Source organism: Cibotium barometz, chromosome 43 (assembly GCF_041138505.1).
Source record: "Cibotium barometz isolate CiBa-2024 chromosome 43, ASM4113850v1, whole genome shotgun sequence".
NCBI lineage: Eukaryota > Viridiplantae > Streptophyta > Polypodiopsida > Cyatheales > Cibotiaceae > Cibotium > Cibotium barometz.
In genome coordinates this window covers 25351964-25372363 of record NC_141088.1, presented here as the reverse complement: position 1 = coordinate 25372363, position 20400 = coordinate 25351964, and the positions used below count along the sequence as shown (strand labels likewise).

The 20400-nt window shown below is 37.6% G+C and overlaps 1 pseudogene across 1 annotated transcript; it reads right to left on the bottom strand.

The window, feature by feature from the left end:
- Positions 1-2276: 2276 nt before the first annotated feature.
- On the bottom strand, positions 2277-19237 carry LOC147613721 (aquaporin NIP1-1-like; annotated as a pseudogene). Its single transcript, XR_015263175.1, has 5 exons — positions 19111-19237; positions 6114-6328; positions 5251-5437; positions 4504-4565; positions 2277-3525 (listed from the first exon to the last, which is right to left on the bottom strand). The product of XR_015263175.1 is annotated as an aquaporin NIP1-1-like (transcript).
- Between the last annotated feature and the right edge of the window lie 1163 nt (positions 19238-20400).

Here is a 20400-nt window from a genome sequence, read left to right as displayed (position 1 = left end):
TAGCAAATGTACCTTGTCTATTTGCTGCCTGAGAACTCAGAACAAATTCCTCCACATCACTTGATGACTCTTCCTCAAGGTGGGAAGGATCAGCAAGGTCCATGAGAAGGGGGAAAATCTATTATTATGTTTAACTTTGGAATTACCCTTGGGATGCCAGCTCCTACTACTGAAGGATTTGTTCCTCCTTCCTACATTCTGAAATCCTTGATTATCCGGCTCTAGGGTCATTTACTCTTCTGGCTTAGAAGAAGGAGGAGGGGGAAATTTAATAGGACAGTTTCTAATATAATGATCCTTAGCTCCACAATGGAAGCATGTATTAGGGATATTTCTTATGTATTATCGGATGGTCTATTGAGTATCCATTACTTGCAAAAATGGATAAGCTCACTGGAAGTTCTTGAGTAATATCTATCTCAATTAAAGCCTGGGGTGCCATCTCGGGTTGAGGTCATCAATAGGTCTTATCCCTAGCAACCTTCCCAACGGGTTAACAATAAGCTTCAACAATGGATAAAGATGCAACTGCAGATTCGGGAGCTCTACCCAAATAGGAACTATCGAGGGTTTGGGACCCAAGGGAGAGAAGTCCGAAGACCATTTAAAAACAGACAATGGAGAATTTCTGATTATCCATTGTCCTGCACCAAGTACGTTGAGAGCCATTTGTTCATTTTTAAAAAGAACAATAGTAATTATTGGGAAAAATTTGAGTTTTCTCGACTTCCCAACCCCTTATTGTCCAGTTATTCCTAATCCATGTACGAAGAAATTCTACTGGTGGTGGACAAGGGCCAAAACATAGACCCACAACTGCCCATGCCTGGTAAGAAGAACTCCATTCATTAACCAGATTTTCAGGTAATAAAATGGGGATACTCTTACCAATTCTAGATTGCTTATCTTGGACTCTATCATGTTGGTCGCCTCCTGTTTTGTCGTTCTTGGCTGGAGTCTCAGAACCTTGCCTTTGGTCACTCTGGAGAGGGCCTCATTAATTTGACGAATCTCATCCATATCCACCGTCATTGTTTCTTCGCTCCGCAAGGACGATCCCGATGGCTCCTCCGTCTCCCGACTCCATTTCCACCTTGGGGGTGATCCCCATAGAATCCATATTCAGGGTTGATGGTTGTGAGCGAAAGTCAGGCTGCAGGTTAGGTTGAAAATGGCCAAATGTAAGGTTATCTATCCCAAGAAATAGGGCCATGTGTTGGCCATGTAGTGGAGGAGGTGTCTGCATGATTTCCCTCTATTTTTCGACTGCAGTTTGCCAGACCCCCTGCATGCCTTGCAATGATGTGGCCTCCTGAAAAGACGAGCCTAGAGCATGCACGTCCTATGTTGATGGCCTATTTTGGGACATGCGCCTTCCGAATGAAGGGAAACTTGAGGTGTTTGTTTCGAGGCTGACGGACCCCCTAGTTTCGACATGGGGGTGCCCGAGCTGACGGACCCCCTGGTTTCGACATGGGGGAGAACCCCAGTGCGTGGGAATTAGGTGGCCGTACAGTTAGGCAAACCCTAGCTCTCCCATTGCTGTTGCCTTCCACTCTATTTTTTTTTCAAGTGTTGCATTCACTAGTGGATTCTTGCATGCTAGATGATTGTCCTACTTGAACAGACTTTCTAGAAGGTTGCTCCCTCTCATTAGCAACTTCTTTCTCAATCTTCTATGAGAGAGAACCATCACGATTGCCATCTCTTTTTTCCTACATAAGCATAGAGAGCTCTACCTTCACCCTCCTACAAAAGGAGCATTCTAGTGTGACAATAGCGTGAGAGTATGATGGATGTGCTAGTGCACCTACAATTGAATAGTCGCATTGCTAATCGAAGGAAATACCCAACAAAATATAATTCGACAAGACTAAGACAAGCTCTTGACACCACACATACACACATATGTGTGTGTGTGTGTGTGTGTACTTTTATATGTATGTATATATGTATATGTTGATTGAGAGAGAGACACATTCATAGCAAGGGCTTTGAGTTTGAAACCATGGGTTGCTTAGGTGGGTGGGTGGGTCATTTTATGGTTGAGAAAAGAGCGTGAGATTTGACATGAGTCCATATTTTCAAAAGAAAGATACTAATAATTTTGATATGTTTAAGAACAAAGTGGTCATATTTTAAAATATTTTGACCTTTTGTATGATGGTAAGTCACATTTAAGGATAGCTTTGAAGACCCATAGCGTGTGTGTATTGTATACTAAGGAGGACCCCACAAACTTCCACAAACAAGTAACACTTTAATGGTTTGAATGGAGAAAAAGGGTTATCCATTTCACAAACAACCTAAATTGGACCCACCAAAAGTGCATCATGGACAATTTCTCCAAAAAAGTTTGGCGACAACGCACCGTAGGACAAGGAGTGAACATCCCTCCCATTGGGCCCAAGTAGGTACGTTCCAAGTTCCAACAAAAAAGTTGTTTCCTTCAACACAAAGAACCTTGTATTGACTAGTTGTTCACCAAATGCATGGAAGGCATGTGTAAGTTTTTGCCTGGAAAAGAGAAGGGCTTTCCTTTTTGAGGTGATAGTTGTCTACAAATGTTTGTAAGCCCCCCCTTAGGAGGTCAAAATCATGCTAAGTGACAGAGTAGCCAATTAAATTTTCATATATTATGACTTGCTAACCTATCCTTACCATGTATTTAATGCATAGGGAAGGCAATCTTTCTTGGTGCATATTGTGTGTAATAAGAATTCATGTGGTGAAGACAAACTTAGGCTCATATTCAATCCAAAAAGCTTGTAGACTCATCATCTCAAAAACATATGCATAATTATATATTTGGTGATGAAGGTGTCAATTTAAGGATGAGAAAGCATGATATCGTAACTTGATGACATTACAAAGATGAGGATAAACTTTGCGACGACGATGAGTCAATCCCAGTATCATTGGTAAAGAAGTTCGATTGTCGCGTTAAATGTGGCATATGTATGATTGGAGAGGTTAAAGTAAGGTAGTGATATGTATGAGGAATTATAAGGCATTTGAAACCCATGGGGAAGGAGAAGTGGATGCGGGAAGCCTTTGAAGACAGTGGTAGCGTGGAAATAATAAACGAGGTAGTGAAGCAAGTGAAGGTTGATAAAATGTTTGAGTTAAGCGAGCGGTAGTGTGGATACTTAACTAGATAAGAAGTAAGGGAAAGAGAAATTTATGAGTGATGGATGATATAAAAAGGGGAAAGTAGCAATGTGATTTAATTAACTAGGGGAAAGACTAATGTTATGGGAGATGATATATGAAGGGTAGGAGGCTTAGTTTAAATTAAATTAAAACTTTTATCCACCACCACGGCGAGAGCCTCTCAAGGATTTGCTGTGGGAGAAAACGGGATGCTCGGAATTCTCGGGGAATTTGATCAAGTTGTAGGACCAGGCCCCTAAAAGGCAGCCTACAATGGGGCCCGCTATGTACACCCACAAGCTCTTAAAATCGTGGCTCGCCACCGCTGGCCCGATTGACCTCGCCGGATTCATTGACGCGCCGCTTATTGGCCTGCCAAAATAAAAAATAAATTCCCCAATTACATACATATTCATTCCTCCTTTACAAAAACCGTTCGAAAAAACAAAATCAATGATATCGAGAAATATCGTTTAAAAAAATCTTTAATATCGGGAAATATTTTTTATCTTTATTTTTTATCTTTAATATCGAGAAATATCTTATCGGCCTGCCAAAATAAAAAATAAATTCCCCAATTTACTCCCAAAAAAAAACCCGTTCGAAAAAACAAAATCAAAAATATCTCCCGCATCAATTCTTGCCAATTACAAAAATTGTTTTTTTTCCCTTTTTCAAAGCCGAGCAAGGGAAAAAAAACCCCACATCATAGCAATCCCAGAAAAAAAAAAGAAACGTTTTTTTTCCAGTGAGAGAATGCAATGATTTACAAGACCAAAGAACCTTTGGAAAAAAAAAACCATTTTTCCACGACTTTAATGCACACGGGAAAATACGTGAATTCCCGAATCCCTTTATTAAAAAGTTCAAAGCCACTTAAGACTTTATTAAAAGTTCATCCCCACCCCTTGCCTTCTTTATAGAAAGCTTTCATGTACAGCAACTCTCTTAAGATACTTTCAGTTTTACCCCAAAAAAACCACCATCCATTAGGCACTAATTTTAGATAGATAACTTAAACTACAACTAGATTTAATATTTTTTTACATACATAGGATTTAGTTATTTTTTTTACATACATACAATCACGCTTTAAATTCACAACCCTGCCCTAGACTTCAAAATTTTCAAAATTGAAAACATCGGTGCTATCTTGGCCTTCATTTGAAACCTGCTATTAAGGAAAATATGTTTTTATGGCCTTTATTTGCAAGCTTCTTTTTAGTGGGAGCCTTCATTGCAACCTTCAAGTTTCAAGCCTACATAAAATCCTATGTTTTAATGCATTTTTAATCGATTAGAAATTTTGATTCATCTACTTTCTTTTAATAAAAAATATTATTGCTTTACCCCATGAAGATTGCATCGAGTCCAACCGCTGCGCCTATTGCCAACCCAGCTAACTCTCCAATCTAGAACAAAAACATTACATGATCAATTTTTAACATCATAATTAACCAAGCTAACCCTTATGCTTTGACATTACAATCTCCTTCAATCAAGAAATGAACCAATCTTATTATTGACCAATGCATTTCAATTTACTATGTGTCCACACTATTAAAGCGAAAAGTAATCCTCATTCTAATCTCCATATACAAGGCAACATGAATCAGTTAAACATGAAAAAAGAATGATTATTATGTTAATTAACATTAGAATCTCCATCATAGGGACCCACAAAGAGTAAAAAGAAATTTAATTAATTAATGAGAGGAATTCTTTTTAATTAATTAATGAGAGGACGAGGGAGACTATTAAATTGATCAAACCAAGGTTAAGAAACGAGGACTCGAGGCCAGAAGGAAGGATCAACAAAGGATGATAATTTATGCACCTGTGAAAATCACAGCTCTCACAATCGAATGCATCAATGAAAAATCCTCTCCATAGAAGTTAAAAAAAAAACAAGCAAGCAATGCAGATTTTTAAAAAAGCAACACAAAAACATTACACATAAAAGTTATGGGAGTGGAGGTAGCTAGTTTGGGTATAAACAAAAAAATAATGGGAACTAAGGCTTGGATTAGTGGGGTTAATAATGGAAAGCAGCAAAAAATATGGGTTTTTTTTTGTTTTGTTTTGTGAAGAGCTTACAGCACGAGTATCAATTGCAACAGCTGAGACAACAAACATGAGGATGAAGGAGGCGATGGCTTCAAGTGCAAAGGACTGGACATCAGATCCCGCAGGCAATGTGGCCCCAATCTTGGCCACTGGCCCCACGCAGCGAAAACCCTGCACAAATTGATGCCACCACTTGAGCCCCCACATAACTAGGCACCTGCAAAAACACACATATTCAAAATTATAAATTATAAAAATATCTCAATAATTCAAACTATGGCATTTTTACATTTACCTTTATTACATAAGAACCTCCCCCCCCCCAAAAAAAAAGAAAAAACAATCCCACATTCTCTTTGATTAGGCTCAATATATATATGGCCCAAATTACACATTAAAAGTATAGTCTCTTTGATTAACCCAAATTCACGAATGGAGGTACTTGTAAAAATATTACATTACATTTTTTTTTGTGGAAGATGCGTTTTTTTAATAATTTGTGTAAATACGTACATCCGTGAAAGGCATATTTACCGATCAAACTTTGTTGAAGATATAAACGAACATTAATTGCTCATTGATATTTTAAATTTCATTTTATTAAATCAACCACATAATAGAGGGTGATTTAGTATAATATAACAGCATAGATTTAGGGGAGTGTTGGGGATAAATGTTGGACAGGGGAATGGCTAACGGTGATGGGTCAAATTAAAAATTTTAATTAGAGGGGGCTGAGGGTGAATTAAAAAAAAACTAGCTGCAAAAATAAAACTCAAAAAAAAAAACCAAACGCGCAGTCGCTCACACACTCTCTCTCTCCTCTCTGTCTCTCTCTCTCTCACACACACACACACCTCTCTCTCTCACACGCACACACACACAGAACTAACATGGCTCCATGGGAAATGGCGAACTGTGGCAAAGGCGAGCGTGACTGCAGGGTTCATATGAGCCCCTGAGATGTGGCCAACTGAGTAGATCATTATCATCACCACAAGCCCAAACGAGGCGGACACCCCTACGTGTGCAATCTCGCCGTTGCTCTTCATATTCACCATAATTGCCCCACACCCAGCAAACACGTAGATATAAGCTCCGCCCCCACCTGCACATAATCACAACTCATAAACACATTAAAAAATTAATTCATTACGGCATAATTACTAATAACCTCATGCGGTATGTTCAAGAACAAAGCTTTTAAAAATCTTTTCATGTGCCAAATGCTGTTGATGTTTATATGGAGAGGACCCAAAGTGCTTCAATAGTAAGGGCCAAGCTAGTGTTGTTGATGTTTATATGGAATAGTAAGGGCCAAGCTAATGAAATTTTAGGGGGTTACCTCATGTGTACTCAAAAGGAACCCCTCAAACTATGAAGCTTGGAACTATTAATAAATAGCCCCTTTTTCTCCATAAAACTTACAATACATAAAATACATCTTATGCTTAAAATAATCTAGTTATCACTACCGTACACATTTTTTATGGACCCTTGAGGGAGAAAGAGATACACATCAAATAAAAAAAAGTACGAAGATCTTCCTCTTTTTTCATTTCTACATATGTGAGAGAGGAAGAAATGGGAAAAAAAAAAGCTTCATTGATAAAATATAAAATGGCCCAATTTTTTTCAATAAGGCTAAACACCTTGAGTAATATTGTCACATTAAGATATGTTGTCAAGTGTGCTAAAGGGAAGGGTGTTGAAAGAAAATGTTGGAAATAGAAGAAAAATATGTAAATAGAACTTAAAATTACTGGAAAGATATCAAAAGTCCCAACAATAATTTCAAAACACATTGCTATTGATGATACCATACGTTGAATAAATGAATTGAATAAACAAAGAATGAGCCTCAAAAGCCTAGCGCATTCATTATGCAATGACTTTGGCTCAAAATGCATTAGCCTTAAACTGTAATACTCCAACAAGTAGCTATCATTGAAGACAAAGGCACAAGGTACCTTTTTGAAAAAAAGGCTAAAGTTTAGAACTTCACAATGCAAATGCTTGAACTCAATGATAAAGATAAATTCTACCCTTTGCATTAAAATTCAATGAGATTTGAACTTTACTCTAGGAGTGCAACAAACAATTTTCAAGGTCTAGAGGACATTACCAAGTATTTTTTTAAGAAGATTTCAAGCTATTGTGGTTAAGGTGTTACAAAGATTAGACAACTTCTACCTTCATGCCCAAACAAAGAGAGGTCATTACCAAGTATTATTTTTAGAAGATTGGAAGCTGTAATTGTGGTTAAAGTGTTATAAATATTAGACAACTTCTACCTACATGCCCAAATGAAGAGAGAACTCATGGCCTTCACACCCTTCCCTAAGTGGTTTACTAAATGATCTACTAGATTCTATTCAGAAAAAAAGGAACTCTAATTCATATGGGATTGACCTTAAAGCTTTTTAGCCGTTTTAAAAATAGTAAGAACTATTATAGAACTACCTCGGCATAGAACTATTATAGAACTACCTTAGCATATCTAAGCAAGCCCTTACAAGTTATCGCTACTCATTTCTACTAAGGTTAACTCCATCAAGCCACACCTTGGCTTGTAATTTCACATGTTATGCATGCCATGAAAGAGAAACCTTGAAAAACAATGGGTAGTGTGTAAATAATGTCTAAATATATTGTATTACAAAATCAAGGAGATTGTAAGCCTAAATGAGAGCACCCCAAGATTCCAAGCTTCCAAGCCTATTAATGACTCCTACTTTGGTCAAGCTAGTCTTCCAAAAGTTAGAATGCTGCAACCACCATGTCCATATACAAGAACAAGTAGGAAAAGGTCATTCTACCTTCCAAGGCTAGCATAAATGTTAATTATATCCCAAGAAAGCAATCTTACTATAGATTTGCTAATAAAATAATGAGAACCAAGAATATAAAGTGTGAATTATCATTTAAGAACCACAATGCAATCTTACTGTTGTAGATTTGTTCACAAGAAAGTGATCCTACCTTCCAAGGCTAGCATAATGTTAATTTTATCCCAAGAAAGCAATCTTACTGTAGATTTGTTCACAAAATAATGAGAACCAAGAATATAAAGTGTGAATTATCATTTAACAACCATAATGTGTAAAAGTGGTGTGATAATTTTATCATCTATTCAAAAATGATAATTTAGAACATTAAAGAGTGTAATATTAGTGTTTTATTAAAATTTATATATGCTTATTAAATATCAACTTGATTTACCCTATTAAGCATCCAATTCCCCAAAAACAAAATAGCATATACTCTATGTTTATAATTTGCAAGAGTCGATTAAAAAGCTTGTGTGTGCAACATATTGGTGGGGTTTTTTCTCAACTCTTGTAAGAAGGGTGGGCAAGCAATGTGACTAAGGTGTAGTAAAAATCAAATACCCTACCCTTAGATTAAGGTATAGACTCAGGTATATCCTCATGCCATTACTACTAATTATTAGCAAGAATAAAAAGGAACGATTTGAGGCTATCAAAATTAATTAACTAGAATATATGAAACAATTAATGTATTATAATAATAAATAAGTAAATGATTCAAAGTGTTAGAATACACTTGCTTACAATGCTAGAAATCATTGTAGCAGAGTGTTTTCTAGCACTTTCTACAACATATTTTGGTTCTACAATGAATTCTTTGTCTCTTACTTGACAACGTTTTAGAAAACAATAGTGGTGGTGTTTTAACTGCAAATGGAAAATCTTTTAGGTGTAGAAATGTACGATCTATCCTTAGTCTTCCTTAGTTTCTTATATATATACTTAGTCCCATTACACCAATTGCAGTCCTGGGCAGTGGGCAGTAGAAACCCATCCTTTTTGTACCTCTTCCAAAACAATTCTAACTAATTGTCCTTCCCTATGGTTCAGATTGAAATCAAGCTGTTCAGGTTTTCTGCTGGTTTATATATATATATGTATATATATATATATATATGTATATATATATACATATATATATATATATGTATATATATGTATATATATATATATATATAATTGTTGATTAAAAAAAATTATAAGATCTATTTTTTATTTTATTATATCCTAAATAACCGATGGGTGTTAGTTCAAAATTTATTGTGTAGAAATGTAAGATTTATTTTTCTTTTATTACCTCCTACATATGTGTTACGTACCTCATAGCAGCTACGGGGAGAGCGCTTTGCTTTGTTGCGCAAGCAAAAATGGCGAGAGCTTTGCTTTGTTGCGTATAACAAGGACAAGGCGCAGTGTTGTCAACAAGAAGATGGAGGCTGCCCCCAAGCTTATGCCTCCCAGCAAGAGAGTTTGCTCTGTTTTTTGCTATGGCCGCCTTCTTGCTCCTCCACACAGTCGTGATCTCCTCAAGCTACAGATCCAATTTGGATAAGATTTTCTTTTTTTTGAAAAATTTTTTAGAAAAAATTTGAGTCAGCCTGCTGTATTGTTACGGCTCCCCTTTAGGCGACCTGTACCCACCTCTCTCCACGCAGCCAGCCGACTCCCTTTTTCAAAAGCAAGAGAGAGATGGAGAGGGAGGCGTGTCATGTGCCCAGTGTGTATCTACCGTGTGCTACACGCACACAAGACTAGCTTCGAGGTTTGGGGAAGCTTGGAGCTAGGTAGGCTGATTGGCGAGCTGAGTTAGGGATAGACTAACGAGCGGGCACCCAAGTATGGACCATGTGCAAAGACGAGAACCCAAGCTTTGATACCAATGTCATACTACGGTAGCGGCAACTTGACGACAAACGGAGGGAGGAGGAGAGCTTTGGATCACCACCTAGCCATAGCCTCACCCACACATGACATTGTCCATTTGTCTGTGTGAGACTACGCCCAGGTGCCCTCTCCCCTGAACCACAGCTCGCTCACCATCCACACTCGAGTGTGGATGGTCTCGGAGGCCGGTCGAGCTCCCCGTACTACCATGAGCTATGTAACATAATGGGTATTAGCTAAAAATTTATTGTGTTACGTAGCTGCTATGAGCTACGTAACACAATGGGTATTAGCTACTATGAGCTACATAACACAATGGGTATTAGCTGCTATGGGTATTAGCTGCTATGAGCTACATAACACAATGGGTATTAGCTCAAAATTTATTGTGTACATTTAACATGCCACCATAATCCTTATGTATAGTTGTCAACCACATTGGTTTTAACATTGCCGACATTAACTAGCAAATGCGGACACACCAGCAATAAGAATATAAAATGTAGACCGCATTGGTTGACATGGTTGCAACCACCAATTAGCTAAGGCAAACATTGTGGACACACTTTAAGTGAATGTGAACACTTATGGCATTGTATATATACTAATTTCTCTCAACTTCTGGCCTTGTATGTATAAGGCCATGAATGAGCCAAAGCTATAAGGAGCTACAATATGATGTCCACAACAACCAACGGATGGATGGACGGGGCACCCATGATAACCAAGGTGTTTATTCTGCCATTACCACTTCTCAAGTGTGTGGCGAAAAGTTTGTAGAGATTCCTAGTAGAGGGACTTCAATAATGTATTATGATGGCTTCCACTATAATTGTATGAGGCCATGAATGAGCCAAACCTATGTCATGGGCACCCACGATGGACACACTTTATGAGCAAATGTGAACACCTATGGCCTAGTATTATATGAGGCGACGATGAGCCAAAACTATGTCATGGGCACCCATGGTGGTGGACACACTTTATGTGAATGTGAACACCTATGGCCTTGTATATATAAGGTCATGAATGAGCCAAAACTATGTCATGGGCACCATGGTGGACACACTTTAAGTGAATGTGAAACCCATGGCCTTATATGTATACCAATTTCTCTCATCTCGGTCGTGCGCTTGTAAGAGAGTGTGTGTGAGAAGTGAGGAAACTTGGGATTTATCCATGGAGATGGAGTAGTGCCAGAGTGATAATGGATGTCAAAGGAGTGAAGGAAGGATCTCTCCACACACAAGGGTAGCATCCTATGAGCTTCGCTCACGATTGACTTATCAAACCAATGCCTATGACACTAAGCGATTAGAGGAGATGTGTGAGCCTCTTTTTGCCTTAACATTAGCATCGCCTACTACGAGGGATTTTCAGACTCTTCTTTTATTTTATTATTTCATTACATCTTCTTGGTGATACCCATAGGCCACTGTTTATTAGTGGGTAACCACAAAAAACATGCAGTTATGGAGTCTTTAGTTAACGATGTGTGATTATAGAAGAGAGGTTTATATGTGAACGCCCATGGCCTTATATGTATACGAATTTCTCTCATCTTGGGAGTGTGCTTATGAGAGAGAGTGTGTGTGTGAGAGGTGAGGAAAGGGAATTATCCAAAGCTGGAGTAGTGCCAGAGTGATAATGGATGTCCGAAGGAGTGAAGGAAGGACCTCTCCACACACAAGGGTAGTGTCCCATGAACTCTGCTCAAGATCGACTTATCAAACCAATGCCTATGACACTAATCGATTAGAGGAGATGTGTGAGCCTCTTTTTGCGTTAACATTAGCATCGCAGTCAATGTAATTCTTATTCTTCCAAGTGAATATAAGAAGTTATTCCTCTAAAAGTGTCGTAAATTTAATTTTCTTCATTTTCATAAAGTGTTGTGGTTTTTTAAGTCTAGTGTGTTTCAAACCCTTTAATATGTAAGAAAATAATGATAAGTATAAGTAAGTATAAACGTAAATATAAATATAAGTATATATTTAAGTGTAAATAGTAATATAATTAATTATGCTAGAAATATAAATATATTTTTATGATTTGTTATATTTTAATGAAGTGTCATTAATTTTTAAGTCTATAGATATAAGTTTAAAAATAAATATAACGTTAAGTATATATTTAAGTGCAAATAATATTATAAGTAACTATGTAAATAATATAATATAATAATAATAATAATACAATATAACAAGAAATAGAAGTATGATTATTTATTATATTGTAATGAAGTGTCCTTTATTTACTAGAGTATAAACATAAGGTATAAAAATAAATATAAGTTTATAGATATTTGTAAGTATATAATAAACACAAGTATAAATTTATTAAAAATATGAAATTTAAGTGTAAGTATAAATATGAGTATAAGTTATAGATCAAACTCATTTATACTATCTATTCTCTAGCTCTCCCTTTGTGTGCTAGCTCTCCCCACTACCCATCATGGCCGCCTCCCCTGCTTTCACCGTGTGGATTAGTAGCACTCGCTATGCTCACCTTGGGGACTAGATCTACCCTAGGTTTTGCAAGAGTTTAGACCTCAAGGCTATCATCTCCACCTTAGACCCAAACTCCACCTTGCTAGCTGCATTTTGTGATGCAACGGACAACTTCACCTACTTTATCTCAAATTCCACCTTGAGTTGGATTCCTTTGGAGTTCCTCTTGAGCATGAAGAGTGGATCTAACCACAAGAAGGCGGTGAACAGAGCTCTAGCTCATGTCGGCGGACAAGATTTCTACACTACCGCTGACCCAACCTCCTATGAAGAGCACATCCCACTCGATCTCATTGAGCAGGATATTGCTTTTGCTATTTACATCTTGAACTCTAATGTTCAAGGGCCAGAGGATGATGACATCCAAGATCTCCCTCTAGTGCAATACATAGACATAGAGCCAAAGGAGACCACTCTAGACCCTATCGTTGAGGCCGCGAGAGCTCTCACATGGCGCTTGCATCCATCCAACCTGCTGAAACCCAAAGTCACGACCCACCACTAGCTTCATTGAGTGCCATCACCATCGAAGGGGTGGAGTACCTCCTCATGCAAGATGTGTTTGTTGGAGCTCTTGGACTTGAGGGAGGAGGAACTATATAGTATACTTTGTGCGAGATGCTAGTGATGATTTCCTTGACTTTGATTACTAAGAAGCCCTACCCCAAAGGTTGATGAGATAGGGCGATATTATGAAAGTAGTGTAGATGATATCTCTGTTATCATTGCCGTCCAGAAGTAGATTGAGGATGCAGATCCTCAATATGAGATCACAGATGAAGAGTTTGAGTGCTTGCAGAATGAACGCTTCGGATCTCGACCACAACATGCGGCACATGTGGTCCAGCCGGACGATCAGATGCATTCCAAGAGCAAGTCTGGAGGCACCCTTGCAAAAGGAGTTGGAAGAACCAGAAAAGGTATCTTCTTTTACTAGTTGCTCCCAAGATTTGATATTTAGGGCCTCTAGGGCATGTAGACCCCACATGTATGATCCCATGCCCATCAAAGGCTAGGAAGTGTACTATCCGAAGGCTCACGTGGGAAGCCCTGAATCTGTAAAAATCAGGGCTTCCCATGCCAGCCTTCGGACAGTGCACTTCCCAGCCTCTGATGGGCATGGGATCATACATGTGGGGTCTACATGCTGCCCTATAGGCCTCTGATGGGCATGCTGCCCTATAGGCCTCTGATGGGCATGGGATCATACATGTGGGGTCTACATGCTGCCCTATAGGCCCTAAGTATCAAATTTGGGACTATTCTTTTAAAAAAATCATCCTCTCCAATGCATTGCATGATCGATACCTGACATCAATTTTATTTTGCAAAAAATTATGTATCTTGATGGATTTGCATTGAGGAATGGAAGATCTGGTGGCCAAGGAAGGGTTCAGGACTCTGCACTCAAGTACATTGGCAAACTTGCCAATGATGTGATAGTCTTCCACAAAACTTGCTCTCCGGGATATGCGGAGAACTTTTCGAAGATTAAAGCACTTACAAAGGGTGGTGCATTCAAAGTTATTCCGACTAAATCAAGTTTGAAAAAAGTTATTCTACTTCAATACTCAAAGTTACTTTACTTATTCTCGACTCAAAGGTCAGGGCCTTTTTTTTTCTGCGCGGTGGCCCATGGCATTGTTAGTTTTCACATTTTATAAAAATATAAACAAAATATTTTATATCTATTATATAAGTAATATTTTTTAATTATGTAAAATTTAAGAATAGAGTATTTAAATTTTATTTTAAAATATTTATTTTCTTTTATAGAATGTAATAAGAAAATATACTATATTTAAAATAAAATAAAAAATAAATATTTTTTTAAGAATTTGATCAATTTTACTTTGAATTACTCAAACAATGATTCTTTGTAAGAATCAAAATTTAAGAAGCAAGAAATGATTTGCTCAATAAAATTTTCACTTCAACGATTAAGATATATTATTTATGAAATAAAAAATTTTATAGCTTACGAATGACAAGGTTTTCACTTCATCAAATGTAAACAATATTATTTATCTCATCCACATGAAAAAGCTGCCACTTCAATAAAATGAAAGATTTACTTAAATAATTCTATCATATCTTACAAATGAAAAAATTATGTTTCATTAAATGAAAGCATAATAATTATTTAATATTCTATATTGATAATAAAAATTTATTTAAAAATAATATAAATAAAAATACACATATTTTAAATAAAAAAGCAAGCTTCATCAAATGAAATAGGAAATAAAAAATATAAATTATAATACTATAAAAATAAATAATGTATTTCAAATAAAAACGTAAGCTTAATCAAATGTAAATATTAAATTTATTTACCAATCCTCCTTGATTTATTTGATGTCTTGAGAGAGAGAATCCTTGATCAAAACATACACGTATGACTTCTCATTTTAACTTTATATAATTTTTGACCTAGATAATTATGATTCGGTTTGAAAATTCGATTAAAATAAATATTTCGTTCGAAAAAATGTTTAAACCAAAATTTAAGTCTAAAATCGAATTCCTCCAAATTCATGATGTTTTTTCGAATTATTCGATTGAATTTGTTAAGAATTTATACAATTTTTCCTTTTTACTTTAAATTTCGTATTTGAATTAATGTAACCTAGCACACACTATGTTCACATAAAGCACTTACAAGCAATGGGAGTAGAATTTCACATTGTTCCATTATTAAGAGAAACAATACACACATTGATCCCAAAATAATTAAGAGATAGAATGCACACACTAATCCCAAAATAAGCATACTGGATAGCCTAGAATATTCACACCACCCTGAAACAAATCAACATCTAGATTATCCTAGATTAGGCTAGCTTAGCCTTGGATTAGCCTAGATTAGAGAGATTAGCCTAGGTTTAGAAAAAGTAAAGAGTGATTTATCAAGTGATTAGCCCCAAATATGGCTTATTTTGGTATATATACATGACCACCCTTTTCATACTAAGAATAATATTTTCCATGGGCATGGTCTATTGGACTTGGGCCCATTATTACATATGAGACCATCATTACAAACCATCTCTACCCAAGAGATTTCATCCTCGAACCATTGATATGTACAACCACAATCCACATGGATGAAGTATTCATGTCAAACTTCAACCTCATGCTCACACCATGTACGGGAGGCCAAAATTGCATGTATATGGCTACAAATTGCTCCAAATTCCTTCAAAACATGCCATAACGTCCACTCCATAATAACACATAAGCCTCATGAATCTCCCTTACACTATGCATCCAATACCAAAGGGTAGAGGGCTGACCCAAGCAAATTTACAAGAATTTCCAGCAAGCTAATTCACTGTTCTTGACCCTCATTGGACTTCCCGAATGCATCCAACAACCCTTCAAACCCTTCCAATATAGAGGTGGGCCTCGCCATTTGACCAAATACTCCACTAATGTACAGCTGCGAAGAACTCTTTCTCTTGTACCCAAAATTGCTTCCAGCACATATTCAATCATACCCTCCTTATTCACTAGATGAAGCTCATCTTGCACAAATACCTCCGGCCCAAGGTAAGCTTTGAGATGTACATGGAACATATCATAAATCTTTGAGATTGATGGAAGTGCCAATTGATAAGCAGCTTCACCAACACGCCTCACCACCTTGTATGGCACATAGTAGCGATGAGCTAACTTGGTATTTGTGTTTCCCTTGAGAGTACCATATCTTGTCTTGGGAATCCTCAAGAACACCTAATTACCCTCCTTGAACTCCAATGGTCTCCTATGAGCATTAGCATAGTGTCTCATCCTTTCTTGAGCTTGCTTCATATATTAGCTTTGCATTATTGCAAGAGTGCATCCAACTTTTCCATATCCTCTTTTGCATTAGGATTTTACCTCCCTTTGCTTTTGAACCATCATTGGCATATTCACTTTGTACCCACCATAGAGTGCCTCAAAAGGTGACATGCATATGATCTCATGATGCATACTATTATGAGTAAACTCGGCAAGCGGCCACTCATCCCAAACACCTTATGTACCATGGCAATAATGCCTCAAGTCAGCCTCCACCCACTTATTCACCATCTCCATTTGTCCATTGGTTTTTCGAGGTGATCTCAAACAATTTCCTCCAAAATGTACTCATAAACTTCACATCTCAATCACTAACAATTTGTTGTGGCACTCCATGTAGCTTGAACACATGATCCACAAACTGTTTTGCAACCATAGATGCTAAAATTTTGACCTTGGGAGGAATAAAATGTGCTACTTTTTTCAAGTGGTCCACTACCATATATGCTATCCCATCCCCTCCTTGTGTGAGGTAGCCCTATGATGAAATCCATAGAAATATGCATCCATTTTCCATCAAGAATGGGCAAAGGTGAAGCAAACCACCGGGCTTATGTGTGTGATCCTTGTTTTGTTGACAAGGTAAGCAACTTGTCACAAAAGCATACATATCTTTCCACATTCCTTTCTAATAAAACTCTTCCGCACCTTCTCGAAGGTCTTGAACCGGCCCATGTGCTCTGATAATGGAGAAGAATGAATCTCTTCTAACAACCTCTTCTTGTAGCTCGATGTAAGCACAAGGTAGACTTTACCTTTATAGTAGATGAGTCCATTAAAATGCAATAAATCATCATGTGACCTTGCTGTAATTTTTGCCACATTGGTACACTTCCTCATCCAATAGGTACTCCTCTTGGATATCCAATATCCAATCCTTATGTACCTCCAAAATCGCCATGCATATGCATGTCCATATACATAACAATGCATCCGCCACAATGTTGTCTTTCCCTTTCATGTAAGAGATTTCAAAATCATAGTTTTGTAATGTAGTCACCCATCTTCTTTGCTTGGAAGATAGTGTAGGTTGAGACAAAAAATACTATTTAATCACGATAGTGTAGGTTGAGACAAAAAATACTATTTAATCACTCTTCACAAAGAAGTGACTACCATACAAGTAATGATGCCACTTCTTTATTGCATGAAGTATTGCTAACATCTCTTAATCATAGACATGCATAACCATCTCTTTCTCATCAAGATTTTGGCTCTCAAATGCAATTAGTCCATGATCTTGACATAAAATACCCCCAATGCCTCTTCCACATGCATTGTCTTGAACCGTAAATGGCCTTGTGAAGTCCATCCATACAAGTATGGGTGCTAATGTGAGCATTCTCTTGAGCTCTTGGAGCTCCTATCGACTATGGCATCCCAAAAGAAAGACTCTTTCTTAGGCTTATCGGTAAGAGGAGAGGTAATATGAGCATATTGCTTAATGAACCTCCTATAGAATGATGACAAGCCCAATAATGCCCTTAATAATTGAGTGGTATTTGTAGGTGTGGGCCAATTCTTAACACATTCCACCTTCTTGGGATCCACCATAATGCCTTCCTTGCTCACTATGTGTCCAAGATGCTCAACCTTTTGTGACATAAATGTATACTTTCTCTCCTTTGAATACAACTTGTTGGCTCTTAAGGCATCCAAAACACCCCTTACATGTAGTAAGTGCTCTTTCTCCCCTTTACTATATATCAAAATATCATTGAAGAATACAAGCACCCATTTGTAGACAAAGGGTCCAAGAACTTTCTTCATTAGGGCTTGAAACATTGCCGGTGTATTGCACAACCCAAATAGAATAACCAAATAGTGGTAGAGACCCCTCTCTTTGTCTAAAATTCTGTCTTTGATTCTTAATTAGTGATACCCCGATCTCAAATCAATCTTGGAGAAGAAACATACACCCTTGAACTCATCAAGCAAGTCATCAATCCTTGCAATAGGGAATCTATTCTTGATTGAAGATTTATTGAAATCCCCATGGTCCACACACATGCAAAAAGTGTCGTCCTTCTTCTTGACAAAGAGTACGGGTGATGCAAAAGGTGATTGGCTAGGAGCAACCATCCCATGTCCATAAGCTCTTGCACTTGCTTTGCTACTTCATCCTTCTCCACTTTTAACAATCTATAGGGTGGTTTGTTAATGGGCTTGGTGTGCGTCTCAAGCTCTATTGCATGATACACCTCCCGTTTTGGTGGCAAGTACTTTAGCATTTGAAACACATCTTCATACTCCTTTAACGATTCCTTCATACCTTTATGCATAACCTCACTCTTTTCCTCATTAATTTCTTCCTTACAAAGCTATAAAACATATAGGCATCCCATTTTCTTAAGCCCCCTCTAGAGTTGTGTTGCATTGATCATCTTAATACTCACACATGAGTTCCGGTCAATGTAACCTCATGATTTCCATGCATGAAACTCATATACCCTTGCTATAAATTCATGTGAAATAACCAAAGAGTTGCCAAACAATCACATCCCAATATGATGTCAATGGGACCCATATCCAAGACAAGTAAATCAGCCTTACAAGTATAATCACTTGTGAGTATCAAACTCACATCTTTGCATACCAATGTGCAAACCATCATTGCCCCATTAGCCACTTGAACTTCATGCCACACATGTAAAGCTATGGGCTCTAATTTGAGACTATACATGGATTTTGTGTTACCAAAACATGTGCCACCCTTCCATTTATGCATGACTTCAACCTTATCCTTGTCACACGAATATGAACACACATAGGCAATGGTAACCCATCATCATAGTCAACTTCACTCTTTTTTGATCTACCCGAATTAAAAGGAAATTCACTGCTATTCTCTACATTCCCAACTTCAGTGTTGGCATCTTCAAAACACTCCTCATAATCATCCACATCCTCTTTTATGTCTTCATGGCAAGGTTCTGTGAGAACCATGCTTAGGGTCGTCTTCTTGGCCTTACAAACCTTCCAATGATCCTCGTTCCATTTGTCACCACACTTGAAGCATAAGCCCTTGCCTTCAAGTCAAGCGGTCTTCACCAATAACCTTACTCTTGTTATATGCTTTCACATCAACTTGCTTCCCATAAACATTTGGAGGTCTAGGAAAAGAGTTGCCAAATCTGAAATTTCCTCTTCCACCTCTTTCATAAATGGTTGGGAACCTAGGATGTGTGAAATACAACGCCACTTAAAGTCTTGCCCATAGTTGAAGTGCCAAAATCAGCCCTAAACCCATGCCTTGCTCCGCTTTCATGTGTATACTTTGTCTTATAGATCTCTACAAGAAGCATGGCCTCCTTAATGGTTCCAGGTCTTTGAGCATCCACATCAATCTTAATATTGTTTTTCAACCCTTCGGTGAATTTTCTAAACTTGTACTCCTCACTCAAGCCTTCCACATGAAGTCAAAACTTCATAAACTTGTGCACATAATCTTTGACATTGCCCATTTGAGTGATATCATCCCATTTCTCCACCATCCTTGATCTATTAAGGGCTAAAACAAATGTTCTCCTCATCTCATTCTTGAAGTCCATCCAAGTAGTGATTAAATAGCTATGAGCATTTAAGTTCTGTCACTAAGCATTCAAGTGCCACCACCAAGCATGGGCATAGCCTTCTAGATGCAAAGTTACAAATAACACCTTGGCCTTACGAGGGCTAAGCTCAAAGTAAAGCTCCATTTTATCAATCCATTCTTCAAACTCCTCATTAGTTAAGCCGTCACCTTTGAACTTAGTGAATGTTATCTTGTCCTTCACTTTGTTAAATTCATCTTCATCACTACCTTGATGACAATCATGTGATCTATGCTTAAATGGTCTAAGATGATTGCCCCCAAACTCATTGAAATGATATGGCCTACCATGACTAGATTCCATTCCATTGGGATGATGACCCATCCCATTGAATTGATGATCTCCCATCTCATTCAAATAAGAACCACTCATATGTGAAGGAATCCAATTTCCATCCACTCATATGTGAAGGAATCCAATTTCCATCCACCCTTGGTTCTTCCAAAACTATGTCTTTGCCTTTATCCAAACTTCTCCCTTGCATTAAAGAGACACCATGCATAGTCATTCCCAACA